Source organism: Giraffa tippelskirchi, chromosome 9 (assembly GCF_054371585.1).
Source record: "Giraffa tippelskirchi isolate mGirTip1 chromosome 9, T2T-mGirTip1v1.2.pri, whole genome shotgun sequence".
NCBI classification, from domain to species: Eukaryota; Metazoa; Chordata; class Mammalia; order Artiodactyla; family Giraffidae; genus Giraffa; species Giraffa tippelskirchi.
The window spans coordinates 143,855,232-143,882,981 of NC_137283.1; the positions used below are offsets into that span (position 1 = coordinate 143,855,232).

The 27,750-nt window shown below is 40.2% G+C and overlaps 1 protein-coding gene across 8 annotated transcripts in view; it reads right to left on the minus strand.

Annotated features, from left to right (window-relative positions):
• Positions 1-27,750, minus strand: part of HIVEP2 (HIVEP zinc finger 2) — a 294,756-nt gene that overhangs the window by 140,794 nt on the left and 126,212 nt on the right. For 6 of the 8 annotated variants that reach the window (XM_081530968.1, XM_081530974.1, XM_081530972.1 and 3 more), the window contains one exon: positions 22,329-22,403. The exons of 1 other annotated variant lie outside the window; for it this stretch is intronic. The gene's annotated coding sequence lies outside the window, so the exon portion shown is untranslated. Of the gene's footprint in view, positions 1-22,328; positions 22,407-27,750 lie in introns of all 8 variants that reach the window. One more of the 8 variants, XM_081530975.1, reaches the window with a different exon arrangement.

Sequence of the window (27,750 nt, forward strand, 5' to 3'; positions counted from 1 at the left end):
CAAGGACGATGTCTGGTTCACTTCTATATCCACAGAGCTTGGCACATAGAACACCCTCCAGTATTCTTGCCTGAAGAATCCCATGGACAGACGAGTCCATGGGGTTGCAAAGAGTCAGACACTACTGAAGCAACTTAGTCCACAGCTCAGCCACAATATACAGTGAATAAGTTTTGACAGTATTTGGAAACACTATAATCCATCTCTCCTATTACTTTTTTTCTTGGCTTCCACCTACCCCTTTCACTGCTCCTCTTTACTAGATTCTGTTTTTCTTCCTGTCCTCCATGTAAGGCTATTTCCCAGGGAACTAAAGTCAGATGTCTTATAGTCCCATTTTGTTCTCTATCCAACGGAGATCCATTTCCACCAACACAGGAGAACATCAAGATATTTCAGACAATTATCCTCATTAGAACCCAAATTCAACACTCTTGCCAAGATTTCCATAATTTCAACACTGCTCCAGGAGGTAAAGCCTTACCAAAAAAAAATGACCAGTGAGAAGGAACAAAGGTCAGAGAGGAATCGAAGCCTCCCAGTGGGGACAGCTGAGCCTCAGTCGGGACTGACAGGCAAGCCTCTGCCACCAGACAGTCACCAATGTGTCCTACATTAATGACAAAGAAGCCTCTCTTCTCAGGGATCATTATCGACTTTCAAAGTCCAGGCTCTCCGAGGCCCGAGGATTCTATACCTTCAGAGGCACTTGGTGCCCTTCCTTGAAGACAGTCTTCCACATAAAAGAGAAGGGTTTGCTTCGGTACTTCATCACAAATGGGGAAAATGGACCCACTCCACTTCCCCAGTTAGCCAAACCTGTCCTTTAGCCAACATGGCTTTGACTCTCACTACATCTCCAGGCAGAGTTCAGCCTACAACTGGGTTCCATCTTGATTTCTCTCTCCCATCAATCCAGGGCACACCTCAAAGTCACGGTCAAAATGACAGGTTCCTCACCCATTTATTGGATAGAGCAGTTCTATAAGGTCAAATATGTCTTCACCCCAGTGTGTCTGCCTTCTGTTGTTAGGACCCCTCCCCTTCCTCGACCCACTGGAACCCAAACCTCAGTCACCCTTGATGAGTCCAGCACTCTGTTTGGATCAAGCATAGGACATATCCCACTTTCTCCCCATATTAGACTCAAGTTTCCTGAAGACAGAGGTTTTTATCTTATGAGTTAGGATAAAAGGCCTTTCTCATGGTTCGTACCATATACTCCTGGTCTTTCTTAAACTTACTCCCTCAGGAGGAAAATAAATTATTTATTGGAATATGCTATGTGACCTTACAAATACCTCTCTACTCACATAAAACTAACCTAAATAACAGAAAGAAACTATTTTCAATATGACCTTACCTAGTTCACACAGGAGTTAGGCTGTAATTTTATAGAAAATGAGGCACTTGTGGGCAATTAGTTATTTAAATACCTGTAAGTCTCCATGTCAAGAATTTTTAAACCTCCAATAAAAAGTCTAAATATCTGGAAAGGGAGATATTTTTAGACAAAATTCTGCAGCAAGTGAATGCTGAGAAGGTGAATGTAGGTAATGATAGCAACCTGTTTAATAGGCAGCAAGAATTCCCCTACATGGGCTCTTAGAAGACATTCCTAGCCATCCCTTAGTTTGGAGGCAATCAGACAGTGTCACCCAACTTTAGTGAGTTAGAAGAATGCCTTTGATGAAAATCCTCAGACCTGAGCTCCATCAGTTGTATCTAAAAATATAGCATCTGGGTTCTTCCTTTTATAGCAAATAGATCTTCTTCCACACCAAATGAAAAGAGTAGAATAAAATATTTCCAAAAGGAAATACATGTATCTCCATCCACTGTTGTCCACAGTGATCTGCATCTACCACTGAGCTCCTTGCTCCTGCTCTATGAGCTTCCATTCAACAGGAACCTCCACCCTGCTGACTTGGGTGATGGTGCCTTGCTGTAGACGCCTGAGGACCTCAGACAGGATCCACTCAGCAGTCACTGACGTACACTGGCAACTTCTGTTCCAGGAAAATCAAGACAAGACATTCAAAGCTGCAAACATTGCCCTACCTAATTAACACAGTTCTGTTACCTTTGTCAGGGCTGCAGGAGGACTGGGCCCAGTGTCACCAAGCTCTCTCCTGACACCACACCTAGGAGATCTGAGCCTTCCAGCTCCTAAGCCCCAGCAGGAAAGCTTCCAATGAGGAGAGCCGGTCGCTTAGGTGCTGTCAATACAATGTGTAACTTGGGGTATAAAGCTCATCAGTTTACTAGACCTCAGGGTCCTCATCTGTAAAAATGATGACAGTAAAATACAAAGCCTTTTAAAACTTGGTAAATCATTAAGAAGAATTCATAAAACTAAGGAGTTTCTTCAATGTGATTAACATACTAAATTATATAGGTAAGAAGTCAAAGAATCATTTACCAAACGAAATCTTTCTACATCCTCCCAGAATGAGCTATGTATGTGGGTCATTCAATTGTTCTCACACTTCCATTTTAGGTATTATTCTAATTTTACACACTTTTGAGGGTTTCACAATGTCTTTTCTTTGTGTAATATTGGAGTAACATACCTATAAGAAGGTAAAATTAAGTATCATATCACCTCAATGTTTTAGGTGGGGTTTTCATTATTTGCATCATCCCCTTGCAACATAACAGGAAACTTAGTGAAAGGATCACATATTAACCAGAAAACCCCATCAACCGCATGGACCCAAGCCAACACACCAATCACTCCTACTGTATTCAAGTTGTTCTGATCATCCATAAGTAATAAAAGTGTTTCCATAGAAACCAAGTATACAGCAGAATCCGCTCACAGTGAAGGATCTGCTTATCAAAAAGACTTCAAGGCAAGATATTGCTCTAAGTTAGGTTTACACACCATCATACACTGGCATAATTAGATAGTACCCCTTTGGAATTTCACAGTCTTGTACAAAAAGCTCTACACATGGAGAGGAGAGGAAAAGATCTGGAAGAAAAGATGTACATACATAGTAATAAAAAAACCAAAGTAGATTCCATGCTAAGCTCTGCCAAAAAGAGAATAATTACTGTGGCCCATTAGCATGCAGCCTTGGAATTATATTCTTGTCTTCAAGCAGAAGCCATCATCAGATTATCAAAATGAAGTTATCCTTTCTAAACTCAAATAGTTCTCACACGGAATAAGCACAATGCAATCAACAGACAAGCCGCTATTTCCCTCCCACACAAACTATAATCTTTTGTGAAATATATTTTTAATGAAGAATGCATAACCCTCCTACATGTTGGTTCTTCTTTTACACTCCTCCACATAAAAGCATACATGCATTTTAAAGAGACAGAGAAGAATTTTACAGCTTCTAATAACATCCCCTGCAATGTAGGGCCAAAAAAAAAATCTCAGCATCTGAACGAACAACTATCTTTTTCATATAATGCTACTTTTATAAAAGTAACGCTAGTCACCAACGGCTCCTGGGGACGGTACAATGATATAAACAATGAATCTCATTAATATTTTAATGATTTCTTTCTAATGAGATACATTATGAAGCCTTAACTCATTCAACTACTAATGACTCAAAATTCCTAGAGTTCTGAATTTTAATCTTTCACAAATTTCAAATTATAAATTGCTTGTCATGAGTCACACTGCTTATCCAAGAAGCAGTTTTTTGAAAGAAAAGTGGTTTTTTTTTTTTTGGTAGATGAGGTTTACAGTGGTTTTCTTTTGTCTTTCTCCTTCAGTCATCTGAATTTTCAATGTTTAAAACTGAAACAATATGCCTTGACAGTCGAATAATTTTTTACCAGTAGGACGCTATTTGGAAATGAGACTATCAAAGTAATTATGCATGTCCATACTCACTCAGTAGCATTGGATGAGATACAAAAGACAGGAATAAACATCTCTTTTTTTCCATTAGGATTTTTTTTTTACCCCACACAGCACCTGTTTGAGGCTACTAGTGTCTAGGATCTAGCTCAGAATGTGATTCCTAGGAGGCCAACCGTCAAGAAACTAGTGACATGAATGGTCACCTTAGTGATCTGTTACATTAAGGAGATGTGGCTTCAGTTCTAGGGAAGAATGGGGGAATAAAACTCGGAAAGTAAAATCAATAAATGTTATATTTCCACAATGAATATAATCTTAAAAGATCAGAAAACCAATTTTGCATAAATGCTTAAATGATGTAATTGCATTACACTAAAAAAGTGTAATTTTGTTTAACTGTCACAAAGAAAAAAAAAAAAAAGCACTGAAAGGACAGCCTGCAAACACAGGCAGACCAGCATGGGTTTGAATCCACATGTGCACCTCACTCATCTGTACAGAACCTGGTTTTCTTTAACTCAGCAAAAGGTCCGGAACTGCTTTTACAAACAAAATAACATCATGGAGAGAGAGAGAGGGAGAGATAAAAACAGGATGAGGAAGAAGAGGAGGAGATGGGAAGACAGAGAGGAGGAAAAAAGTTTAGGAGATGGACACGGTTATCCGAAAGCAAATGGAGCTGCAAAAATGCTGGCAACTCTCATTCTAGGTTCAGAAACCTTATTCACCATGTGTAAAAGAGGTGGGGAAAAGGAACAAAATGAGAAAACATTTTTGTGACTTCTGTTATAATTCATTTCCAACACATACACCGATGCACGGCTCTACTCCCCCAAAACTTGTCGATGCAAGGTGCACCTTAACTTTTCCGAATCACCTCCAAACATTACTAGGTGAAAGACAGCGCTGGATTCCTCTGCATCACCACAAACACTGGCACATCTTCGAGTCAAAGCCCCTACTTCTATCCAGGACCAGGGCAGTCCAGTGGCTCATGGATCAATCCAACAGATTGGAAAATCAAAATCTTAACTCATGAAAGAGGACTCAATGCCTTCCCGGGCCAACCCCACGGAGTCACTGGGTGCCTCCATCAAGGGTCTGACTGTCTGCTTCCTCCGGTTCAGGAAATGCACCTTTCCCCACAGGGCACAGCCTCCGAAGGCGTGGATGAAGCAACCAGCTGAGCCAGAATTGCCTCCGTTCACAAAAGGAATTCCCCCTCCCTTCCCCTCCTTCTCCCTCCCCTTGTTTCTCCTGTCCCTCCTCCCATCCTCCGCTGGTGAATAATATCACTGCTACCTGCCTGGATCAACACCGTGAGCCCCTGTCTTCAAGCATTCAGAGAATGTAACAGCCTGGAAATTCCTGTTGTCCGTTCGCTGAGGTCACAGATAAGCTGAACAACAGTGTGGTTCCCATCAATCATAAGCCACTCACTGATAGAATGTATGGTAGGAGACCTGATGTAAGCAAGTCACCAGAGAAAATACCCACTGATGACGCATATCCAGGCATAAAAATAGTTACAGGGCCCTCAAAGGGATTATTCAACAGCCTACATTTAGACTTTCTTACAAGAGACCTGAAGTCACTGTGCTGCAGTTAAATGGCTGGAGAGAGTTTAAGTTTAAGCTTCCTCACCAGACATAACCACAAAGAGCTGGTTTAAATAAGCTCCTGCAATAACAGGCTGTTTAGTCAATTTTAACACAACTTTATAAGCATTAAACAGCACCACCAACTATCTTATAAAATGCCACATAACCTCTCCTCTTAGCCACGTTCTCCTTCCTATAACCATTCTTTTTTTCAAAGCGTGTTCCCCAAACATTAACACTTAATCGATTTAGAGGAAAAGAACGTTAGCTGCTTTCCAAATAAATGTTAGGAAAATGGCACAGACTGCATTTCTGCAGTTATCTTCTTTTAAAATGTGCTTTTAAGTAGAATTAAGCTTAACTATCAGTTTCACCCAAGAAATGGACATTCTGCACACCATACTTGCAATTATATCTCTCTTGAATTGTTTGATCGTTTACAGAAGTAAATCTCCCATGTATGAGATATACCTACTGCGGTATCTTACACATAGTAGGCATATTACTGTCTGCCAAAAAAGTGAATGAATCAATCGATCAATCAATGAAATGCAATATGCAAATATTTTAATTAAGTGACAAGTAAGATGTTAACTCAGACTGAAATCCTGGTTGTTTTATGAGGAAAATAACTTTCTACATGTGTAACAATTTTAAGAGTTTTCAAATCATCTGCTCTTTTTCCTCCCACTCAAACATATGCACAGTTACCCTCCAAAGGAAGGTCTTTTCACATAGCTTTCCTATCAGAAAATGCTGGATTTTTGCACATTTTAATATCTGGATATCTAAAAATGTTCCTTCTCCAGTTTCATTTAAGCAACTGTGCCGACACAATGAACCATAATGGTAATTGGATTTAACAGAACCCAAAATTTTGCCTCAGAACCTGAACATTTCCTACTTGCATGCCCTATTTGGAAGTCTTAATTACCAATCTTTCCTAATAGTGGACAGGTTTTTATTGTTACCCAGTTGATTATTAGCCACAGAACACTTCCCTGTGATGGTATCTCAATACTTAATGGTATTAACTATCCACCCTATGCAACTGGCAAAGACCTGTGAGTAGCATTGCTGTAACTCTGGACATACTTAAGGACTTAATTCTAGAGGGCAGCTCTCCAGGAATGGTAACAAGATGACATTTTTCTTCCTATACTGGTAGGTTCCACATCACTTTTGTCAAGTATGATAGCACTGCTATAAATACAGGTGGAAATTATTTTTAGTACTGAGATTTCGCAAAGCATTCACGTTTCTCTCCTATGCATATGTGTCAACAGTATGTGGCCTAGTTTACAGAACTCAGATGGAAATGTGCACTGGTGCCCTCTAGTTGATCACCGCTAAGCAGCTCTGAAGAAACACACACATCCCTCCCTCTCCTCATAGAAGGATGGCAAAGTTCCTAATGCATAACTGTTGAGCAGGTAACTCCTAACGTAAGATGTGGGATAACGCAACATTAAATCTAGAGTCTGTTTTATTTCACCAGGTTTTCTTATGTATTTTGAAAATGAATAGAGGAATAAAACATTAAGAAAATGGGGGAAACAAATCTAAAACACAAGATAATGAGACACATCTGCATTTGTCCGAGAAGAAAGAAATACTTAAAGTTAACTGACTGGAAACCAAAGATGTTTCACAAATTTTACAGAAGCTCCTGCTTTTAAGTAGCTCGAAACAAAACCAGGCACCCAGAAGTCACCAGGTTTTAGACGGCATCGTACATTTGACAGCCTTCTGCCATGGTGGTCTATGCCGGTCAGGTCTGAATCCAGGATCCTCAGATAATTATAAAACAACGCTAATCTCCAAAGCAGACACTGTTTCAAATTGCACAGACATGACTATCAATCCAGAGACTACAGGTTGAGTTGCAGAAGAAATTATTTCCATCAGCACTCCTGGTTTTGGTAATTCCACACCTGTTAAATGTACTATCAGCAGAACAATTGATTTTGTTTTTTTTAAGAAAATGGAACTTCCTTACTCTAGATTGGAACCTATGCTATCATTATAATTATTTAAACCTATGAGGTTATTTTCTGCTACAACACAATTAAACACACCACTGCTCAAAATTAAGGACTGCTAAAAACCATGTTAGAGAACACTTGCTTATCTTTATCTTTTAGAAATGTCATATAACATAATTACCTGGTCACTAAATTAAAAACAGATTATTTAATTATATAAAAAGAAGGGGGGCATACACCAAAGAAAATGTGGCAAAAATCTGCCTTTTCAACAGGAGGCTCCCTAGAAGCCATATTTAAATCCACTGTCTATGTTACTAGGGAATCTCATGATGATAAATACTTTTACATGTTGTGACTATTTAGAAAAATGGGAAAATACATCCCTAGTTCACTATTCTGTGCCCAGCCTAGGATAGATGTATCATATTTAGACCATAAGGTTAAGTTTTCCTTTTTAGTCTCAGTATTATGGCAGGATTCTGTTTGATTTTTCATTTTTTAAATTACATTCCTAAAAGATGTCATTGTTTTACAGCAGCCTGGAGAAGGGAATGGCAACCCATTCCAGTATTCTTGCCTAGAGAATTCCATGGACAGAGGAGCCTGGTGTGCTATCGTCCATGGGGTCACAAAGAGTAGGACACAACTGAGTGACTAACACTTTTCCACTTGGCAAATAATACTGCTTTCTGGATATTTTATGGGCTTGTGGTCTATTAAGTCATTATCTTCACCCCTTCCCACCCTGCAGTTCATCTACTTAAGGATGCAGGCTCACACACACACACACACACAGACACACAAAACACACATTACACACACAATAAACACAACACACAAAAAACACAACACACAACACACACTCATGCACAACCTTTTCCACATAGCAAATCTCCTTTACTTTCAAGAGGCCAAACATTCACCAAGCACCCACATATGAGAATCATCTTTAACTGCTCCTTACCCTCAGCTTTAATCACTGAAACCTGACAATTTTACCAAGTTGCTTCTCTCTCATCAATCTTCTAACGCCACCGCTATGACCTGAGTTCTAGCTGTCAACATTCCTTCACTTAGGCAAATCCTACAAGATTACAAATAAATAATACAAGAACTATCATAGCTTCTCCCTTTGCTCTCAAACAAGGCTCTACATGATTACAGTGGAGTTTACGAAATGAAAATCTGACTATGGCACTCACTGGATAGAACCCTTCAATGGCTCCTGGCTGCATTACATGGTCTTGGGCCACAGATCATCCTTCACTATCATAATTATTCTTTATGACCTGAACTCTATGTTTGACTTGAACTCCCTACGGTCAGAGACCGGCTGCACTGATTGCTGTACCTCCTGTTCCCAACAGAGTGACTGCCTGGCACGCTTGCTGAACTGAAATGGACTGAATGATAAGACAGTGCATTGAGGATGTTAACTGTGATGTAATTGAACTACGCTACGTAGAAAGATAGCATACTACAGCAAAAGAGCGTTCTCTTTGAAATCAAAGAAAACTGGTGTCAATCCATAGCCCTATCACATCTTAGGCAATTGCATAACCTCTCGAACCTTAGACTCCCAGTATAAAAAATGGTGTGAGGATAAAATAAAGTAACATAGATTATGTGCCTACTGCTTACTGAGAAGGTACTCAGTACACAGTAGCTATTATTATGTCTCAAGTAGAAATGTATACCAGAACAATTTCATTTCCAATGTGAAATTATACACACACATCAGACACCAAAATTATCTGTATCAGTGACAAACACATATCCATGTATCTGTACTGTCCAATATAGTGGCCACAAGTCTTAGGTGGCTATCGGTACTTGGAATGTGGTTAGTGTGACTGAGGAACTGATTTTTAAATTCTAATTAATGATTAAAATTAAATGATTTTTAAATTTTAATTAATTAATTAATTTTAACTGAATGTAAATAGCCCTGTGAGACTAGTGGTGGCGGTGGTTTAGTTGCTAAGTCGTGTCTGACTTCTGCAACCCCATGGACTGTAGCCTGCCAGGCTCCTCTGTCCATGGAATTCTCCAGGCAAGCATACTGGAATGGGTTGCCATTTCCTTCTCCAGGGGATCTTACCAACTCAGAGATTGAACGGGGGTCTCCTGCATTTCAGGAGGATGCTTTACCAACTGAGCAAGCAGGGAAGCCCCTATGACACTAGGGAACTACTTTACTGGAGAGCAAAGATTTATTTTGACTCTGACATCGGTGTTTCCCCATTTAAGGCCTATCTCCTCCCTTCCCCACTCAAATCAGTATTTATGCAAGGTTCAAGCATCCGTGTCACTACTTCTCCTTCAGTTAAAGGAATCAGACATAATAACAAACTGTTTTCTCCGAAGAAATTTAGTCCTGGAGTAGGAGATAATATGACAAAGTTCCACACAGAGTATTCATGCTGAATGAATGTATCAATGAAAGAAACCAATGAAGAATATAGTCTACAAAATAGAACCCCCAACACAACACAAGGAGGTAGGTTACAAGTACACAGAATTTGGGACCAGAAGACATTGCTTCAAATCCCTGATCTTCCATTCACATTCCATGAGGTCTTGGGAAAATCTTTTGGCCTCTCATTCATTAGATAATGATAATATTAATTACAACTCACAAATATTCTTTAATAATGAAATGAGATAAATCAGACATAAATATTAGAGCAAATAGCATAACTGAGAAAGTTGTGTAAATAACATTTAAATCTCTACCTTCTATATTATTACAGTAGCTAATATTCTATAAATATGAGACACTATGGATGTCTTGACCAACTGGGCAAATATCTATGGGAAAAGAGTAATAACTAATGGATGACTACACTTCCATTTGGAAGCTACAATAAATACTTATTAATTCATTGCAATCATTATCTATAAAGTTTTTATCTGACACCAAGTTCAGATAATGTTGAAATCTGCTTTTGAATATATGACTTATCTCCTTAATCATACCTCATGTGCTCTCTGGACAGGCTTTGTGGCCCTCAGCAATATTTGGCAATAATCATTCGTTTCTGTGCTTTACAGTTCAAGAAGTACTTTCACATATATTCATAAAGTTATCTTTAGGACAACTTAAGATAGCCAGAAAGCAAAGAAGAACTAAAGAGCTTCTTGATGAAAGTGAAAAAGAAGAGTGAAAAAGTCGGCTTAAAACGCAACATTCAGAAAACTAAGATCATGGCATCCGGTCCCATTACTTCACGGCAGATAGATGAGGAAACAGTGGCAACAGTGGCAGACTTTATTTTTTGGGGCTCCAAAATCACTGCAGATGGTGACTGTAGCCATGAAATTAAAAGATGCTTGCTCCTTGGAAGAAAAGTTATGACCAACCTAGACACCATATTAAAAAGCAGAGACATTACTTTGTCAACAAAGGTCTGTCTAGTCGAAGCTATGGTTTTTCCAGTAGTCATGTATGGATGTGAGAGTTGGACTATAAAGAAGGCTGAGTGCCAAAGAATTGATGTTTTTGAATTATGGTGTTGGAGAAGACTGTTGAGAGTCCCTTGGACTGCAAGGAGATCCAAACCAGTCCATCCTAAAGGATATCAGTCCTGAATATTCATTGGAAGAACTGATGCTGAAGCTGAAGCTCCAATACTTTGACCACCTGATGTGAAGAGCTGACTCATTTGAAAAGACCCTGATGCTAGGAAAGATTGAAGGCGGGAGGTGAAGGAAACGACAGAGGATGAGATGGTTGGATGGCATCCCCGACTCAGTGGACATGAGTTTGAATAAACTTCGGGAGTTGGTGATGGACAGGGAGGCCTGGTGTGCTGCAGTCCATGGGGAGGCAAAGAGTCAGACATGACTGAGCGACTGAACTGAACTGAAGATAGGCAGAGAATTTTATTATTCCCATTTCTCAGAAAGGTAAAGTAATGGTAATGTTAGTAGGTAAAGCTGTCAGGTTAATAACTCAAAGTATAGAACTTTTACCATATGTCTGGAAATTCATGGTGCTTTGAATTTCCAAAGAAGAATCCAGATTTTTGTTAATATCTCCCACAAGAAGAATTTTAACAAAATATTAGGTATCACATCATACATATATCTCATCATCATATATGTGTGCGCATATAAATACATAATTTACTATTTTTTAAATATTTTTTGATGTGGGCCATTTTTAAAGTCTTTATCGAATTTGTTAACAATATTGCTTGTGTTGTTTTTTTACGTTCTGGCTTTTTGACCACCAGTCATGTGGCATCTTAGCTCCTGACCAGAAATAGAATCTGTACCCCCTGCATTGGAAGGTGAAGTCTTAACCACTGGACCACCAGGGAAGTCCCTATAATTTACTTTTAATTGATATCAATATAAACATATCACTGAATAGTTTTTAATAGTGTTTCCATCCACAATCATTTAGCAGAGCCTTACAATACCCTACAAAGAAGGCATGCCAGGTAGGAGAATTCTCATTTCTAGGTAAGGAAATGGGGACGTGGAGAGAACTTGACTCTTTACAATGTCTGTGTAGCATGATGAAGACCAATGATATATGTACTTGGGCTGCGGGTCAAGATCTACTACCAAGCAGCTAAGTGACTTTAGGTAAGCCACCCAAATGCTCTGAGCCACACTTTCCTTCTAGGAAAAGTAAAGACTATGAGTCACTCACAGATACCACTTAACTGACAAAATTCTATTATTCTGCAACTCAGCGAATTCAGTAGCGTGGCTGAGACATGGCCCCAGATGGTCTAAGTCCTAGCTGGTTCTTTGCCACATCCCATACTGTATCACCTCTGAGGAGCTCTCCCTGCTTTTCACAATTGAGTTCATTCCATTTGTTTGTACGTTTATCTTTACAGAGCCTTAGGCCCTGTATAGTCTTTGTTCCCTGGGCTTATGGACAGCCAGTAAAAACATTCCTTTCAAGAAAGGCTGGTGAGACAGACACGTGCAGGCACAGGGTGTCTGGAGAAAAGGGCGTGTCCTCCCATGACTTCCCTTCACTGCACAGCCACGCTTTGGATTTGGGGATGGGAGATGCATCCCCATCTGATGGCTTTTGATGTCATTTTCATTTTTCAAAGAAACAATAAATATAAAATCTACAGTTGATAGGAAAGACAGGCTCCTACATCCAGGTCCAGGGACAGGGTCACTTAATTGAATGCCATTTAAATAGCCCAATCAAAACCCTGCTACCATGAAGGCAGTGTCACATCCAGAAGTCGGAGGTGAGGACTCCAGTGCCCAGATCCGCCCAGAACTTCTCTGCTGGAATAAATCAACTTCTTCCTACATCCCTGCCTAGGCAGGTGCCAGAGAAAAAAGCAACCTGACCCCCTGAAGAGTCTCTGGAGCCCAGCAGTAACCTGAGCTGCTCTAGGTTATTTTTTGCTGAGGGCTAGTGGTTCTTAAAGGGACTGCGCTCTGCATGCATGTATCCAGACACAGGACGCAAATCAATGAAAAGACCAATGCGATGTGCCTGTCTTCACCTAAGGTAGTCGATCAGAAGTAAGTTCAATGAGATCAATGAGAAGGTATGTGAGCAAATATTTTATTGCCCTTTCAAGGGGATCAGTAGTAATGTCCTGTGACATAACATCATTGGTTTACAACATGAGAGTGCTGAATAACAGAGAACTCCATTGGTTTAATGTAGAAAAAGCAAGCAGGCATTCCCCAAGGCTCTGCCCTCAGTGCCAGACTGCTACTTAAGAAGGGAGTGGGGCCCAGAGATTAGAGCTGGAGATGGCTGCCAGGACTGGCCTCTCCAGTTATCATCCCCCTAAATGCTCACGACAATCCTGACAAGTATAAAAAAATACAATGAAGGAAAGCGGCGCTCTACGAGGCTTCGGAACACACTCACAAGTTACGTGATTTACATGATAGGTGAGTGCTGGTCTCTTCCAGTACTGTCTACCTGAATGAAGACTGCGAAAGCAAATACTCACCCAACTCATAAAACAATTCTCGTGAAACAACTAGTCCTTTCATTCTCTGTCCCACATCCCTAAACTGGCCAGAGAGGAACAGGAATAATCCAGCAACGAGGAAAGTGGGATCCAGAGTCACAAGTGCACAGGTTTGGAAACCTGCTGCCCCACCAACTCACTGGGTGACCTTGAGACATGTTAGCTACACGTCTGGAGCCTCAGTGGCAATAACAGTAATACTCACATCATCAGGCTGGTTTGGAGATTAAATAAGATACTCATAGGCGTAGTGTACTTGGACTTGCGCCTGGCACATGGAACCCTTCAGTTAAACAGTTGCTATTATTAGTTGCATTAGTATTCCTATTCAGCAAGGGTGTAATTCAAGTTGCCTTGAAATCTGGCCACATATAATCATGAGAAAAATAACGTATCAGCTAGCTGTCGGGCAGGTAGCTTGCAGACGTAATATCTGTTGCCCACAACTCTGCCAGGCAAGTGATGCTAACCCCTGTGCCGATGACGGACGTGAGGCTCAGAGGTTTCATAACCAGCCTGATTCATAACTAGTAAGTGACACAGCAGGGATTTTAACTCAGGTCTGACTTCAAAGTCTGTACTCCTTCCATCCAATTGAGAAATATCGGGGAGCGGCATGGAAAGAGCAAGGGAGGATCCTCCCGGTCAGTTCTTATTCCACAGCTTGTGAACTATTCCCTTAGGTTACCACATAACCTCTCTGTCCCATTTCACCTTCCAGCTGTGGCTTTTTTTGGGGGGGAGCAGGATCTGATTTCTGCAGCAAGTCACCCATGTATTATTGATCTGCAGGTAATTCTACAGAGAATAATAAAGGTCTCTGTAATCCTATTAAAACTACATTATCCTAAGTGGTCGTTTCTGAGCCATTGATCTTTAGAAATCCACAAGCTCTATATAATATAAATCATGCAAAAATACAAATGCTCAACATCTCATAGTTCACAAGCATTGGCTCAATTAATCAAGATACTCAGCAAGGTGGCTACGTGCCGGTTTCTTAGGTGAAGAAAGAGAGACACAGGTTAAGTCAACTGCTCACTGTCATATAGTCAGGAAATAGCATACTCAGCACTTGAATATCCAGTTTTTCTGATGACCTATCTCTGTTCTGTCCATTTTACTATATCTATCTCTAGAAGAATACCAGGATGATCTGCTATGCTGAGAAATACACTAAGTATGATCTATTTTTAGTATTCCCTTCTGTCCTTCATGCACTTTTACTTATGCTACAAAACATAGTTTCAATTAACATCTATGCTGTTCTCCAACATAGCATAGAGAAAACCAGTTAACAGGATAACTTCCCAAGGCTGGAGTGGCTGGGGTATAGGGTCATGTTTTACTTGTCACAGTAGAACTTGAAGTGTCTTAGTGATAGCTGTTCAATAATTTCACTGACTAAAGCTCAAGATAAATATTACTTTATAAAATCATATGTATATCCCTATTTTGAACAATCATTTAAAAAAATGTAGGTGCTCTGAACAAGAGAATGACAACAGATGCTATGTTTCAGAATAACATTTGTTGAATGTTTACCACGTGGCTTGCACTGTCCTAAATGCTTTACACTTACTAACTTATGTATTCCTGGCAACATTTCTAGAGGTAAGCACTATCATTATCCTATGTTACAGTCAAAGAAACTAAGCCACATTAACTTGCCCAAAGGCATAAAGCTAGGTAGTTGCAGAGCAGTAACTTGAACCCAGCAATTCTGGCAACCAGAGTTCAGATCTCCTGTAATCTTCACAACAACCCCAGGCAGCAGTGCTCATCATATTGGAGTTTGAAGGTTGTTCTTGATAATTCACTGATAATCAGGAGAAAAATGGGCTTCCCTTGTGGCTCAGCTGGTAAAGAATCCGCCTGCAATGTGAGAGACCTGGATTGGGAAGATCACCTGGAGAAGGGAAAGGCTACCCACACTAGTATTCTGCCCTGGAGAACTGCATGGACTGTATAGTCCACGGGGTTGCAAAGCGCAACACGGCTGAGCGCACTTCACAGGAGAAAAATAAAAGAATCCAATTTAATTTTTTATAATAGCAATCCTGTCCTATGACCAAAATTTATCCCAAGTAATACACCCACCATATTACAATTTAAAAAGTTGTTGGAAAACTAAAATTTATTCCTACATTTTCATTTTAATACTTGAAGTTTGAATTTGTAACCAGTTTGGCTCTTCCTGAACAATATCTTTTGACATTTTTTTTCCCACATAATCTTGCATTCTTCACACTGCTTTCTACTTATAATCTTAAAATCATTGTGATTCTATCACCCTTTGAAACCTATCTTTTGAAACATAGAAATTTGTAGAGGGATTTCTTCAGGACTTAAATTCTTATCTCTTTTCTTGCCCTCATCAATCTTATCTTCTCCTTATCTTTTTCTGTTCTACTTTCCCTTTCTTGTTGTTTATTTTCTTTGTCACATGACTTAGGGTGTTGCCCAGTACTATAGCCATCTTCCAAAACTAGAAACTCTTTCATAGGATTCTCAAAGTTGAGTGTGCAGACAACCAACATCATTATCTTCTTAGGTGGGTCCCCAAGTCTATATTTTCAGCAAGCTGCCCTGGTAAATCATATACATACTGGAATACATTATAGGATTTGCACTCTACCAATTCCTAGATACAGTCCTTCTATTGAAGCCTTTTTCATTTAGCAAAATCTCTTTGCTAGTTTTAGGAAAATATAAACATCACTCAAACTTCAGCTAAGAGCATCATACAATATGCAGGTCAAGAAGCAACAGTTAGAACTGGACATGGAACAACAAACTGGCTCCATATCAGGAAAGGTGTATGTCAAGGCTGTATATTGTCACCTTGTTTATTTAATTTATATGCAGAGTACATCATGAGAAATGCTGGACTGGATGAAGCACAAGCTGGAATCAACATTGCTGGGAGAAATATCAATAACCTGATATGCAGATGACACTACACTTATGGCAGAAAGTGAAGAAGAACTAAAGAGCCTCTTGATGAAAGTGAAAGAGGAGAGTGAAAAAGTTGGCTTAAAACTCAACATTCAGAAAACTAAGATCATGGCATCTGGTCCCATCACTTCCTGGGAAATAGATGGAAACAATGGAAATAGTTTCCAAAAATAGTGTGGGCTCCAAAATCACTGCAGATGGTGATTGCAGCCATGAAATTAAACGACGCTTGTTCCTTGGAAGAAAAGTTATGACCAACCTAGACAGCATATTGAAAAGCAGAGACATTACTTTGCCAACAAAGGTCCATCTAGTCAGAGCTATGGTTTTTCCAGTAGTCATGTATGGATGTGAGAGTTGGACTATAAAGAAAGCTGAGCACCGAAGAATTGATGCTTTTGAACTATGGTGTTGGAGAAGACTCTTGAGAGTCCCTTGGACTGCAAGGAGATCCAAACCAGTCCAACCTGAAGGAAATCAGTCCTGAATATTCATTGGAAGGACTGATGCTAAAGCTGAAGCTCCAATACTTTGGCCTCCTGATGCGAAGAGCTGACTCATTTGAAAAGATCCTGATGCTGGGAAAGACTAAAGGCAGGAGGAGAAGGGGATGACAGAGGATGCAATGGTCGGATGGCATCCCTGACTCAATGGACATGAGCTTGAGTAAACTCCAGGAGTTGACGATGAACAGGGAAGCCTGGCGTGCTGCACTCCACGGGTTTTCAAAGAGTCAGACATGAAAGCGACTGAACTGAATTGAATTAAATGTAAATCAAAGATTTTAGCACAGTCTATTATTTACTTCAATGTGTAGCTATGAGGGAAGAATACAAGTGAGTGCTGAATCAAATGAGGACTCCAAATGAATCAAGTGAAGACTCCCAATGTAAGTGCTTAAGATGACATGCCCACCCTGTATTGGTGGAGATTGCTGATGCAATATATCTTTATTTTCAGCATTTTACTTAAGTGTAAAACCTGACACATGAGTCCCTATATTTACGCTCACTATCTAAAATCATTTTTATTGAACCAATCAAGAACCAATGACTGCAGTATGGGGGGGAAATACTCAAACGAAACTTCTTAAAGAAGTTACTTAATGAAAAATATTTATTGACTAATGGTGCCAGTGGTAAAGAATTTACCTGCCAATGCAGGAGATGCAAGAGGGTTCAATCTCCAGGCTGGGAAATTCCCTTGAAGAAGGAAATAGCAAACCACTCCAGTATTCTTGCCTGAGAAATCCCGCAGACTAAGGAGCTTGGTGGGCTATATAGGCCATGGAGTTGCAAAGAGTCAGACACACTGAGCACACACATGCAAGCACACACACACACACATGTGATTAGGAGTGCCCCACCCCCACCTTAAAGGGGGAATCCTTGCTCAATGCACATTTCACACACAATAATGCACTTTGCTTAATTAAGTGTTTGATCATTTTCCACAACACCTTACAAGGAGGTCAATAGGACAGGTATTCTAGTCAATCTCATCACATCACTGAACCTGTCACATTCCCACACTATTGTTTTCCAGCCTCACAGAGACCCCCAGTTCCTCAGCCCCTCCCTTCCAGGAGTTCAGGACCTCTTCCTCCCCATCCTCTCTCCTCCCAGCACCTTCCTCTCCTCCTCCAGGCTCCTTTCACTATCCTGTCTGGATCCCACTGGGAACCACTTTGCCGTTGCCCTTGCCAGCATCCTCTGTCACCTCGCCCTTTGGCATGCTCAACCCCAAACCCTCCTTTGGATCATGGTCGCTTTGGGTCCTGCAGCCCCTCCTTGGAGTGGCTGAGAAACATCAATTGCTGAGACACAGCTACTTTTGCTGAGCTTTCTGCAGGTCGGGTGAACATTATCACCTCTGAACACGCAGGTCAGCTCACGCTTCCTCTAGAGGCAGATCTAAATGTTCCCAGTATTCTTCACTATCATCCAGTTTGCACGGACAAATGACTTTGCCTTCTCCTTCACAAAAACCACAAAGAAAATGGAAGGTACAAACTATTTGGTGTAAGTTAGGCTACAAGGTGGACTGTATAACATGGGGAATATAGCAAATATTTGGTAATAACTGTAAATGGAGTACAACCTTTAAAATTGTACAGAAATAAAAATAAATAATACATTTTAAGTAAAATAATGAGTTTTTCAAGGAGAAATTTCATCCATGTATAGTTTTTCCCATATACTTAGTAGCAGACCTTCCTATCCCCCCTTCTTCTGCCCCAATCAATCCTTTCTAGAGCTGGGAGCACTCTGGACACTTGGGATTCTACTCAATCATTGGACATCTTTCCTTTACATCATCCACCTTTCTCTCTCCAGTGGCTCTTTCTTGACAGCACACACAAACAAGTTCACATCTATATAAAAATGCTCTCTGGGTCTCCACCTCTATCTATCGTCCCACTCTTCCTGTGTACAGCCTACAGAACAAAGTAGAGATAATAATCTGCCCTTTATTTAGGAATGGGCTTGAGTCAGGAGCTTTACATAGTCATGCTCAGCAATTACCTTACTGTGTAAATATCAAATAAAAGATTATCTCTTTTGTCCCTTACCAAAGGGCTTCAAGTCAATAACTACTGTCTCCACTTAAGAGACCAGGAAACTAAGGATCCCAGAGGTTATGTAACTTACCTATAACTATACAGGAGATAAATCAGAGAAGTAAAATTGAAATTCAGGTTCTTTCTGATCCCCAAACCATTTATCCTTCCACTGCCCACACATGACCATAGTCACTGCTTTTCTCAAAGGCCTGTTCATCTTCCTGTCTTTCTCTTCCTGGGCAATGCCATCACTATTCACCTTGTAGTCCAGCTAGAGTCCTGAGAACTGCCTTCTTTTTCCCTCATCCTTCACACTGGCTCGGTGACTAGCACTATTTTCCAAGCTTGAGGGTCCATCATGTGCTCACTGTTCTGAACATCCTAGCATGAGTTCAAGCCTTCAGTTTCTTTCTTTTGAAGATTACTGTGCGTGCGTGCGTGCCCAGTCGCTTTAGTTGTGTCCAATTCTTTGTGACCCTATGGACTGTGGCCCGCCAGGCTTCTCTGTCCATAGGATTCTCCAGGCAAGAATACTGGAGTGGGTAGCCTATCCTTCCTCCAAGGAGTCTTCCCGACGCAGGAATCAATCAAACCAGGGTCTCCTGCATTGTAGGCGGATTCTTTACCATCTAAGCTACCAGGGAAGCCTGAAGATTATTGTAACTGTCTACAAACCATGTTTTCCAACCCAAGCTTGGGTCCTTCTAATTCATTCTCATGATGCTGTCTGATGGTTCCTGGTAAAATGCAAATTTGAATGTGTTTCTCCTCCGTGCCTACAAGATCAAGCTCCAACGTGGCAACATGGTATACTGTCCTTGACCTGGTCCCTGCCAAAATTTCCAGATCCTCCCCTCGTGACATCCACTCCTCCTCTCCCTATACCCTGTAGTTCAGCCATACGAAGATTTACTTGTTGGTTTTATATCTTTGGGTCTCCGCATGCCAGGGCTCTGTCTTCCTGGAATGCCTTTCCCTGTGCTGTCTTCCAGGCAAACTGCCATTCAGCTTACAAGATGCAGCCCTGGCATTTACTCCCCTGTCAAGCCCCTGCAGAGCTGACTGATTCCTTTTTATGTCACAGCTAGGTTTTGTGCAGTTTCTCTTATAGCCCATTTCACCACCTATTGGAATATTTTACAGTCTGCACTTTCCTTCTAGAACATTAGCTCCTCAGGGGCAGACACATACGTGTTCTGTTTTGCATGCTTAAGCCAGCACACAAAAGTAAGTCAAAAGCAGTTGCATATGTTAATTAATAAATTAAACTGATTCCATGTGGGTATATGTCCTTGGAGCTGCAGATCGTTTATTTTTAAGAGTAAAAGCCAAAAAGAATGTTCTAGGCAGAAACAATGGGGGAGATAGATTATTTCTTTGTATGAAGAAGTGATAAGTGTGGCCCAAAGTCTAAGCTGAAAACATTTTGCTGCCAAGTCCTTAGGCACATAAAATCCTCAGTCCTCATTCCTCTGCCACAGGAGGAGAAGGCGATGACAGAGGACGAGATGGTTGGATGGCATCACCGACTCAATGGACACGAGTTTGAGCAAACTCCAGGAGTCAGTGAAGCACAAGGAAGCCTGGCGTGCTGCAGACCACGGGGTCACAAAGAGTCAGACATGACTGAGTGACTGAAAAACAACAACCACCTCCAGAGAGCCATCCATGATGCTGGGCTCATGATGATGTTCAGGAATGAAAGGAAAAGAGTAAAGATCTGTATTGAAGAGGATGTTACCTGGATTCCCTAATCTCTGAACCTAGTGCGGATAACCATCCAAATTCAACCTCAAATTTCAAGTGGCACAAAAATGGTCTAAGGCTTATTAGAGAATATTCTCAGAGCTAACCAACAGAGAGCAGAGCATCTGACTTATCCCACAGATCAGCTAAATTGAATCAAAGCAAAAATAAACATGTTCCACACTGTTCTATCATTTCCGAAACACAGGGCAGGGACATGGACATATGATAAACAGTTCAGTTGTGAAGTTACCTCTTCAAGTGATGAAACTAACCAAGGGACTGGAGTGGTTGCAGAGGGGTAGGGGGGTGACGGTAGGGAACTGATGGAGATGAGCGTGGCTGTGAGGCATGAGTGAGAGAAGGGACTTGAAGTTTCAGAGTTGAGACAGACGCCAATAACTGTGGGCAGGGAGACTTCATTCACCAATCACTCCATGCCGCTCCTGGGTCCTTATGCAGAAGACAGGACACCAGCTGCAGCAGAAAGCACCCCTCCCCACAAAGAGGGAAGCTGCTGACAGCTTTCAGCCCTCATGTGAAGACTGCGATTCAAAGGTTTTCCCTAGAAAAGGATAGTGGACAGAAGCAGCCAAGGATCCCTAGAGACACACAGAAAAGCAATAACTCTGTTGACATTCCAAAAAGAGAAAGGGAGAGGGGCATTTCCCTCCCAGCAGCATTCTTTCATTGCCTTTTCTTGCTTCTTTTCTGAGGAGAGAAGGGAGGTGGGTGATGGCAGCGAGACCATGTAAAAGACCAGAGGGCAGTGGACATGAACTTCTATCTGGCTTCCCTGCACAAAGGCCTTATTATAAAACACACATAAAAATGCGTGGGCAAGACTTGGAGGGTTGGGCCCCGCACCCCTCCTCCCCCAAACTCACTCCCAAGCCCATGCTTTGAATGCATTTGTGTACACACACCCTCCAACAGAACAGGTTCTTCATGTTGCCATGGAGCTGAGAAATCACACTGCTTTTACACTTCCAGCAGCAGAGGTAAAGAATCACTACATGATGTTAACTCTGGTTGTATTCCTGATTTTCAGTTGCTTCTCTTCCTGTTCTCATGTACTTGATTTTTTTTTTTTTTAACTTACTCTTTGTAAGATTGCTGCAATGGAAGCTGCTGGCAAACTGATGCTTGCTTTTATCAGCTCAGCATGCAGAAAGTAGAGCACATATGTGACTGGGAGCTTCCTCCTCCCTTCCAGCAGAGTTTATGACCTTACTGCATCTTAGGGGAGTGGATCAGAAATGCAAACTAGAAATCAACACTTCTTTAGTAAATATTCTGTGAAACACATAAAACCTCCTGTAACCAGTAGCTGTTTTTTCTGACAAGACAAATCTGATTATTTCTACTCCAATGGGTACTTCTCAATAGGCCTCAACAATCAAAATCATATGAATAAAAATTTTGTAAATACAGATAGCCTTCTGTAAGGTCCCCTTGGGTTTCATTTCAAAGCTCAGCAATTACCTTACTGTGTAAATATCAAATAAAAGAATATAAAAGAGGAACACAACATGATTTGCTAACGCAACCTCAATATTCATGCCACTCCTCCTTTTGGGAGTTTTGCATCTCACAAGAAATGGTGATTTGACTTCTACAAAATCAAGTGCCAAGGAGTTCGAGAAAATCATTTTGATTTCCTACCTGGAAATCTGCTTTCGGTCCTAGTCACACATCCTCACAATCTTGAGTCTCAGTTTCTCAGGTAAGTTCGCCAATCTGCTGACAAGAAGTTTCGTGTTATCACTTCTCCTTCCACAGTGCACACATTAAGACTTGACTATGAAAATGACCTTAAGTACTAACCAGAGCAGCAAAACCAAACCTATTGGTTTGAAGAAAGAATGTAAACACGTGGAGGTGGGAGAGGCCAAAATGTCAGGTGATGAATGTGGCACCAAGCTACGTATGCACGATATCAGATGGCTAAGCAAAATACAATTTTAAAAGTTTAAAATCAGCTTGCTAGCAACAAAATAAAGAGTGATTGGCATTGGATGATAACCCAAAAATAAAATAAATACCCATGCCTCCATACCAAAAATAAATAAATCATGTAGGTACTCCCTCCCTCCAACCTTAATTATTCTCCCTTTAATGTGGGCTGACTTCCAATGAACAGAATATGGAAAGAGAAAAGTTGTAACTTTACAGTGGAGACCCTAGCAGACTATTCCTTAACTAAGTGATCAAGGTTAGTATCACTGGTGATCAGTTATGTTGACAGGACACACCCGATAATACAATGCAATGATGAGGGTACCTTCTGCAGTCTTCCTCCCCAAACCCATAACTCCAGCCTACAAAATTTCTGGCCCAATACTCTTCGAAAATATCCCTCCCTTCAGAAACAAGTGGAGTATGCCATGGTATGCTCTGCTGTTATTACATATGGTATTGCATTTGTATTCTGTAGATTATATTATATCTTTTAAAAGTGAGCACCCAATTAATACCAAATGAAGTTTTCAGGGAACCCAGACAAGTCTTTAAAACCATTAACCAAGCACTCAAACGGACTAGCCTTTTTAGGTAGTCATTTTGTTTAAATAGTCATTTTCCCCTTCTTTTAATTCTAATGTTTCCACAACACATCAGAATGACATCTCCAAATCCTGCAGACCTCAGGTTTTTCCTTGCCACAAATAGTATGTATATTTTCACTATGACTAGCAACAACATGCCTGTTATTGGTGATCCTGGTGATTATTTAAATAGGTTGACTCTACATTGATCTCAGTGGCACAACACTGCCAACTGTTCAATGTTAGCCAGTCACAGGGCCTAGGAAGCACCCTAGCCAGACGCCCCAGGCTGCTTGTGGATTGGCATTCCCCAGCCTCTTGGCTGGGTGACAGCAACCACAACAGCCCACAAGGCGGGTGGAGAACCGATGAATAAAATGATAAATATTTGTGATGAAACAGGATGTTGGGGAGGGGGAGAGGGGATAGAATATCTCAACTACTGAGCTACTGAAGCTACTTTGGAAATTTAACAGTATTCCCTTGTTGTAAAACTGGAAGCAGTACACAGATAGATCTTTTCTCTTGTGTTTTCCTCTTTATTGTAAATAATTTGCAGAATTACTACTGTACAATACAACATCCACCCAGGCACAAGATTTAAGACTTTGGGCCACTGAACTATAAGTGCTATACACTGAATGAATGCTTCAAATTGTCCTTTGAAGATGATTCAAACAATGATGTGAAAATATAATTTTTTTCAGGCCAGAAAACACTTAATAGATCGTCCCTTACTGTTGATTGAATATATAATTTAAATGATTATTTAATAAGTTCAATCTCTCATTTATGCCACTTAGTACCAACAATAATAATAATTTACAGGCTCAGGGGCATTCTTGTTAAGAGTAAATACAAGAAATTCTGAAATAAAATAGTGCTTCATTTATAGAGTGCTAAGACTGAGATACTTCACTCATACAGAGTCTCCATACTCAGGCAGATGACTCAAGTGATTCCCATTTACTCACATACTGATTCTGATATCCAACACCAATTAAGAGAACCAAACAAAAGAGATCTCAACTATGAGGGGCACACTTTGGGGCTCGCTTTTTCAAGATAGTGTTATCAACCAACAATACCTTCTTAGAGTTCACAGTATTCTCTCTTTCATCTATTTCACTCCTCTCCTGCTATCTTGCTGATTATTCCACCAAAAATGTTAAAAAATTGCCAAAACTAAAACACATCTCTGTGACAATTTGTTACTTTAAATGAGTCTCTGAGCATCTCTTTCACTGACTGTCATTTTGTTATACAATAAGGAGACAGGATGACGGCTGGCTGCTGGGCAATGAGGAGAGAAGCAAGAACGGAGCAAAACGTACAAGCTCTGGAGACTAGATATAAATATAAGCACTTACATCAATACAAAATGTGAGCTTCTCACAGTTTTTAGACTTACAATATCAATTCGCCCTGCCAGGATTTCAACTGGCGTATTCGACAAGTACCTCAAAATGCTGAAGTAGGAAATAAGAGAGATGAGTTCGAAGACACATGTTCCACTTTTGTTTTCCATTTGTTATACTCAGTTCAGTTCAGTTCAGTCACTCAGCCGTGTCCAACTCTTTGCGACCCCATGAATCGCAGCACTCCATGCCTCCCTGTTCATCACCAACACCCGGAGTTTACCCAAACGCATATCCATCGAGTCGGTGATACCATCCAGCCATCTCATCCTCTGTCGTCCCCTTCTCCTCCTGCCCTCAATCCTTCCCAGCATCAGGGTCTTTTCCAGTGAGTCAGCTCTTCACATGAGGTGGTCAAAGTATTGGAGTTTCAGCTTCAACATCAGTCCTTTCAATGAACACCCAGGGCTGATCTCCTTTAGGATGGACTGATTGGATCTCCTTGCAGTCCAAGGGACTCTCAAGAGTCTTCTCCAACGCCACAGTTCAAAAGCATCAATTCTTCGGCGCTCAGCTTTCTTCACAGTCCAATTCTCACATCCATGCATGACTACTGGAAAAACCATAGCCTTGACTAGACGGACCTTTGTTGGCAAAGTAATGTCTCTGCTTTTTAATATGCTATCTAGGTTGGTCATACTTTCCTTCCGAGGAGTAAGCGTCTTGTAATTTCATGGCTGCAATCACCATCTGAAGTGATTTTGGAGCCCCAAAAAATAAAGTCTGACACTGTTTCCACTACACTAATCATTCTCAAGTATGATTTATCAATCCCTTTTATGCCAGAATATCCCTTTGATTCTCCTTAAAAATAATGTCATGGAAAACTTAGTAATTAACATTTGAAAATAATACTGGAGTCAAAGGTCACAGCATCACATATACTTTCCTTCAGTAATATATATATTTCTGTAAATCTATTGTTCAGCATGGGCAATGAGATAGCAAACTTAAAATGAAAAAATAAAACCTATGAGAAAATACAATAGGTGCAGGATCAAAGATGAATGTCATATTTCATTCCAAACACTATCAGAATTGACAAAGTTCCCTCTAGTGTACTTAGATCTAAATAGCAACTCACTATTGATATTAGTTCCTATCCTCTTTGTGAATGAAAATAAGACAACCCAAAGAAGCTGATCATGTGATTAAAGAGGATAAATTGCCCTTTCTTACCCCGCAAAAGAAAAAGAAAGTTTCACAGTAAGAACATCTTTACCAGTACTGAAGATATTATGTAAAACTAAACCTACAATATTCTGCAGGCATAATTTACTATTCATTTGTTCTCATCTGTCAATCCTAACTTGCCTCAAACTTCATTCTTAGTCTTTCTAATTGAATTGGTTCGATTTCACATCCCGCCCCATTATTTATCAGTTAAGTAACCATGGACAAACTGTGGTTTTCATATCTACTGACCCAGGATAAGAGTAGGCTGATATGTCATAAACACACAACTGGCATGACTCCTTCTCCTCCATGACACATTAAAACTGACTTAATTACTGTTTTGATGATTTTGTTTGCCCATTATTATATAATACTTTTTGTTGTTGTTCCTATTGCCATTTTCTTAATTGTTCGGGGTTTGGTTTTGTAGGTCTTTTTCTTCTCTTGTATTTCTTGACTGTATAAGTCCCTTTAACATTTGTTGTAAAGCTGGTTTGGTGGTACTGAATTCTCTAACTTTTCCTTGTCTGAAAAGCTTTTGATTTCTCCATCAATTTTGAGTGAAATCCTTGCTGGGTACAGTAATCTTGGTTGTAGATTTTTTCCTTTCAGTATATATATCCTGCCATTCCCTCCTGGCCTGCAGAGTTTCTGCAGAAAGATCAGCTGTTAAATGTATGGGGTTTCCCTTGTATGTTACTTGTTGCTTCTCCCTTGCTGCTGTTAATATTCTTTCATTGTGTTTAATCTTTGCTAGTTTGATTAGTATGTGTCCTGGCATGTTTCTCCTTGGGTTTATCCTGTATGGGACACTTTGCACCTCTTGGACTTGACTGACTATTCCCTTTTCCATGTTGGGGAAATTTTCAACTATAATCTCTTCAAAAATTTCTCATACTCTTTCTTTTTCTCTTCTTCTTCTGGGACCCCTATAATTCGAATGTTGGTGTGTTTAATATTGTCCCAGAGGTCTCTGAGACTATCCTCAGTTCTTTTCATTCTAAACTGTATTCTGCTCTTCAGAAGTTGTTTCCACCGTTTTATCTTCCAGTTCACTGATTCATTCTTCTGCTTCAGATATTATGTTATTGATTCCTTCTAGAGATTTTTAATTTCAGTAATTGTGTTGTTTGTCTCTGTATGTTTATTGTTTAATTCTTCTAGGTCTTTGTTAATTGATTCCTGCATTTTCTCCATTCTGTTTTCAAGGCTTTTGATCATCTTTACTGTCATTATTCTGAATTCTTTTTCAGGTAGTTTGCCTACTTCCTCTTCAATTATTTGAACTTCTGTGTTTCTAGTTTGTTCCTTCATTTGTGCAGTATTTCTCTGCCTTTTCATTTTTTTTTTAACTTATTGTATTTGAGGTCTCCTTTTCCCAGGCTTCAAGGCTGAATTCTTTCTTCCTTTTGGTTTCTGCCCCTCTAAGGTCAGTGCAGTGGTTTGTGTAAGCTTTGTATAGGGTGAGATTTATGCCAAGTATTTTTTTTTTTTTGGTTTTAGTATATAATACTTTTGATGTAAAAACTTATCTCCTAAAATTATTTAAAGGAAAAAACCTTTCATTAGCTTTATAAAATCTTCCTTCTTGTATGAAATAATGGGAGCTATATTGAATTTCTATTTCTAAATCAGTGGAGAAACGTACTGCTCAACTACTATCCATAAACTAAATATTTACCAGATGACTGAGATTATTTTTAAATGAATACAAGATCAATTAAACCAATGAAAAGAAAATGATGAAATGCTTTATAAACCCTAAAGTATACCCCAGTTACATAATAGGATCTGAGCCTCAAAAGAAGAATACTAACGACAAGGCACAATTTAGATAATTAATAAGAGGCCACTAGAGGATTCCTTGGTGGTCCAGTAGTTAGCTTTCACTGCTGAGGGTCCAGGTTCAGTCGCTGATTGAGGAAACTAATATCCTGCAGGTAGCTC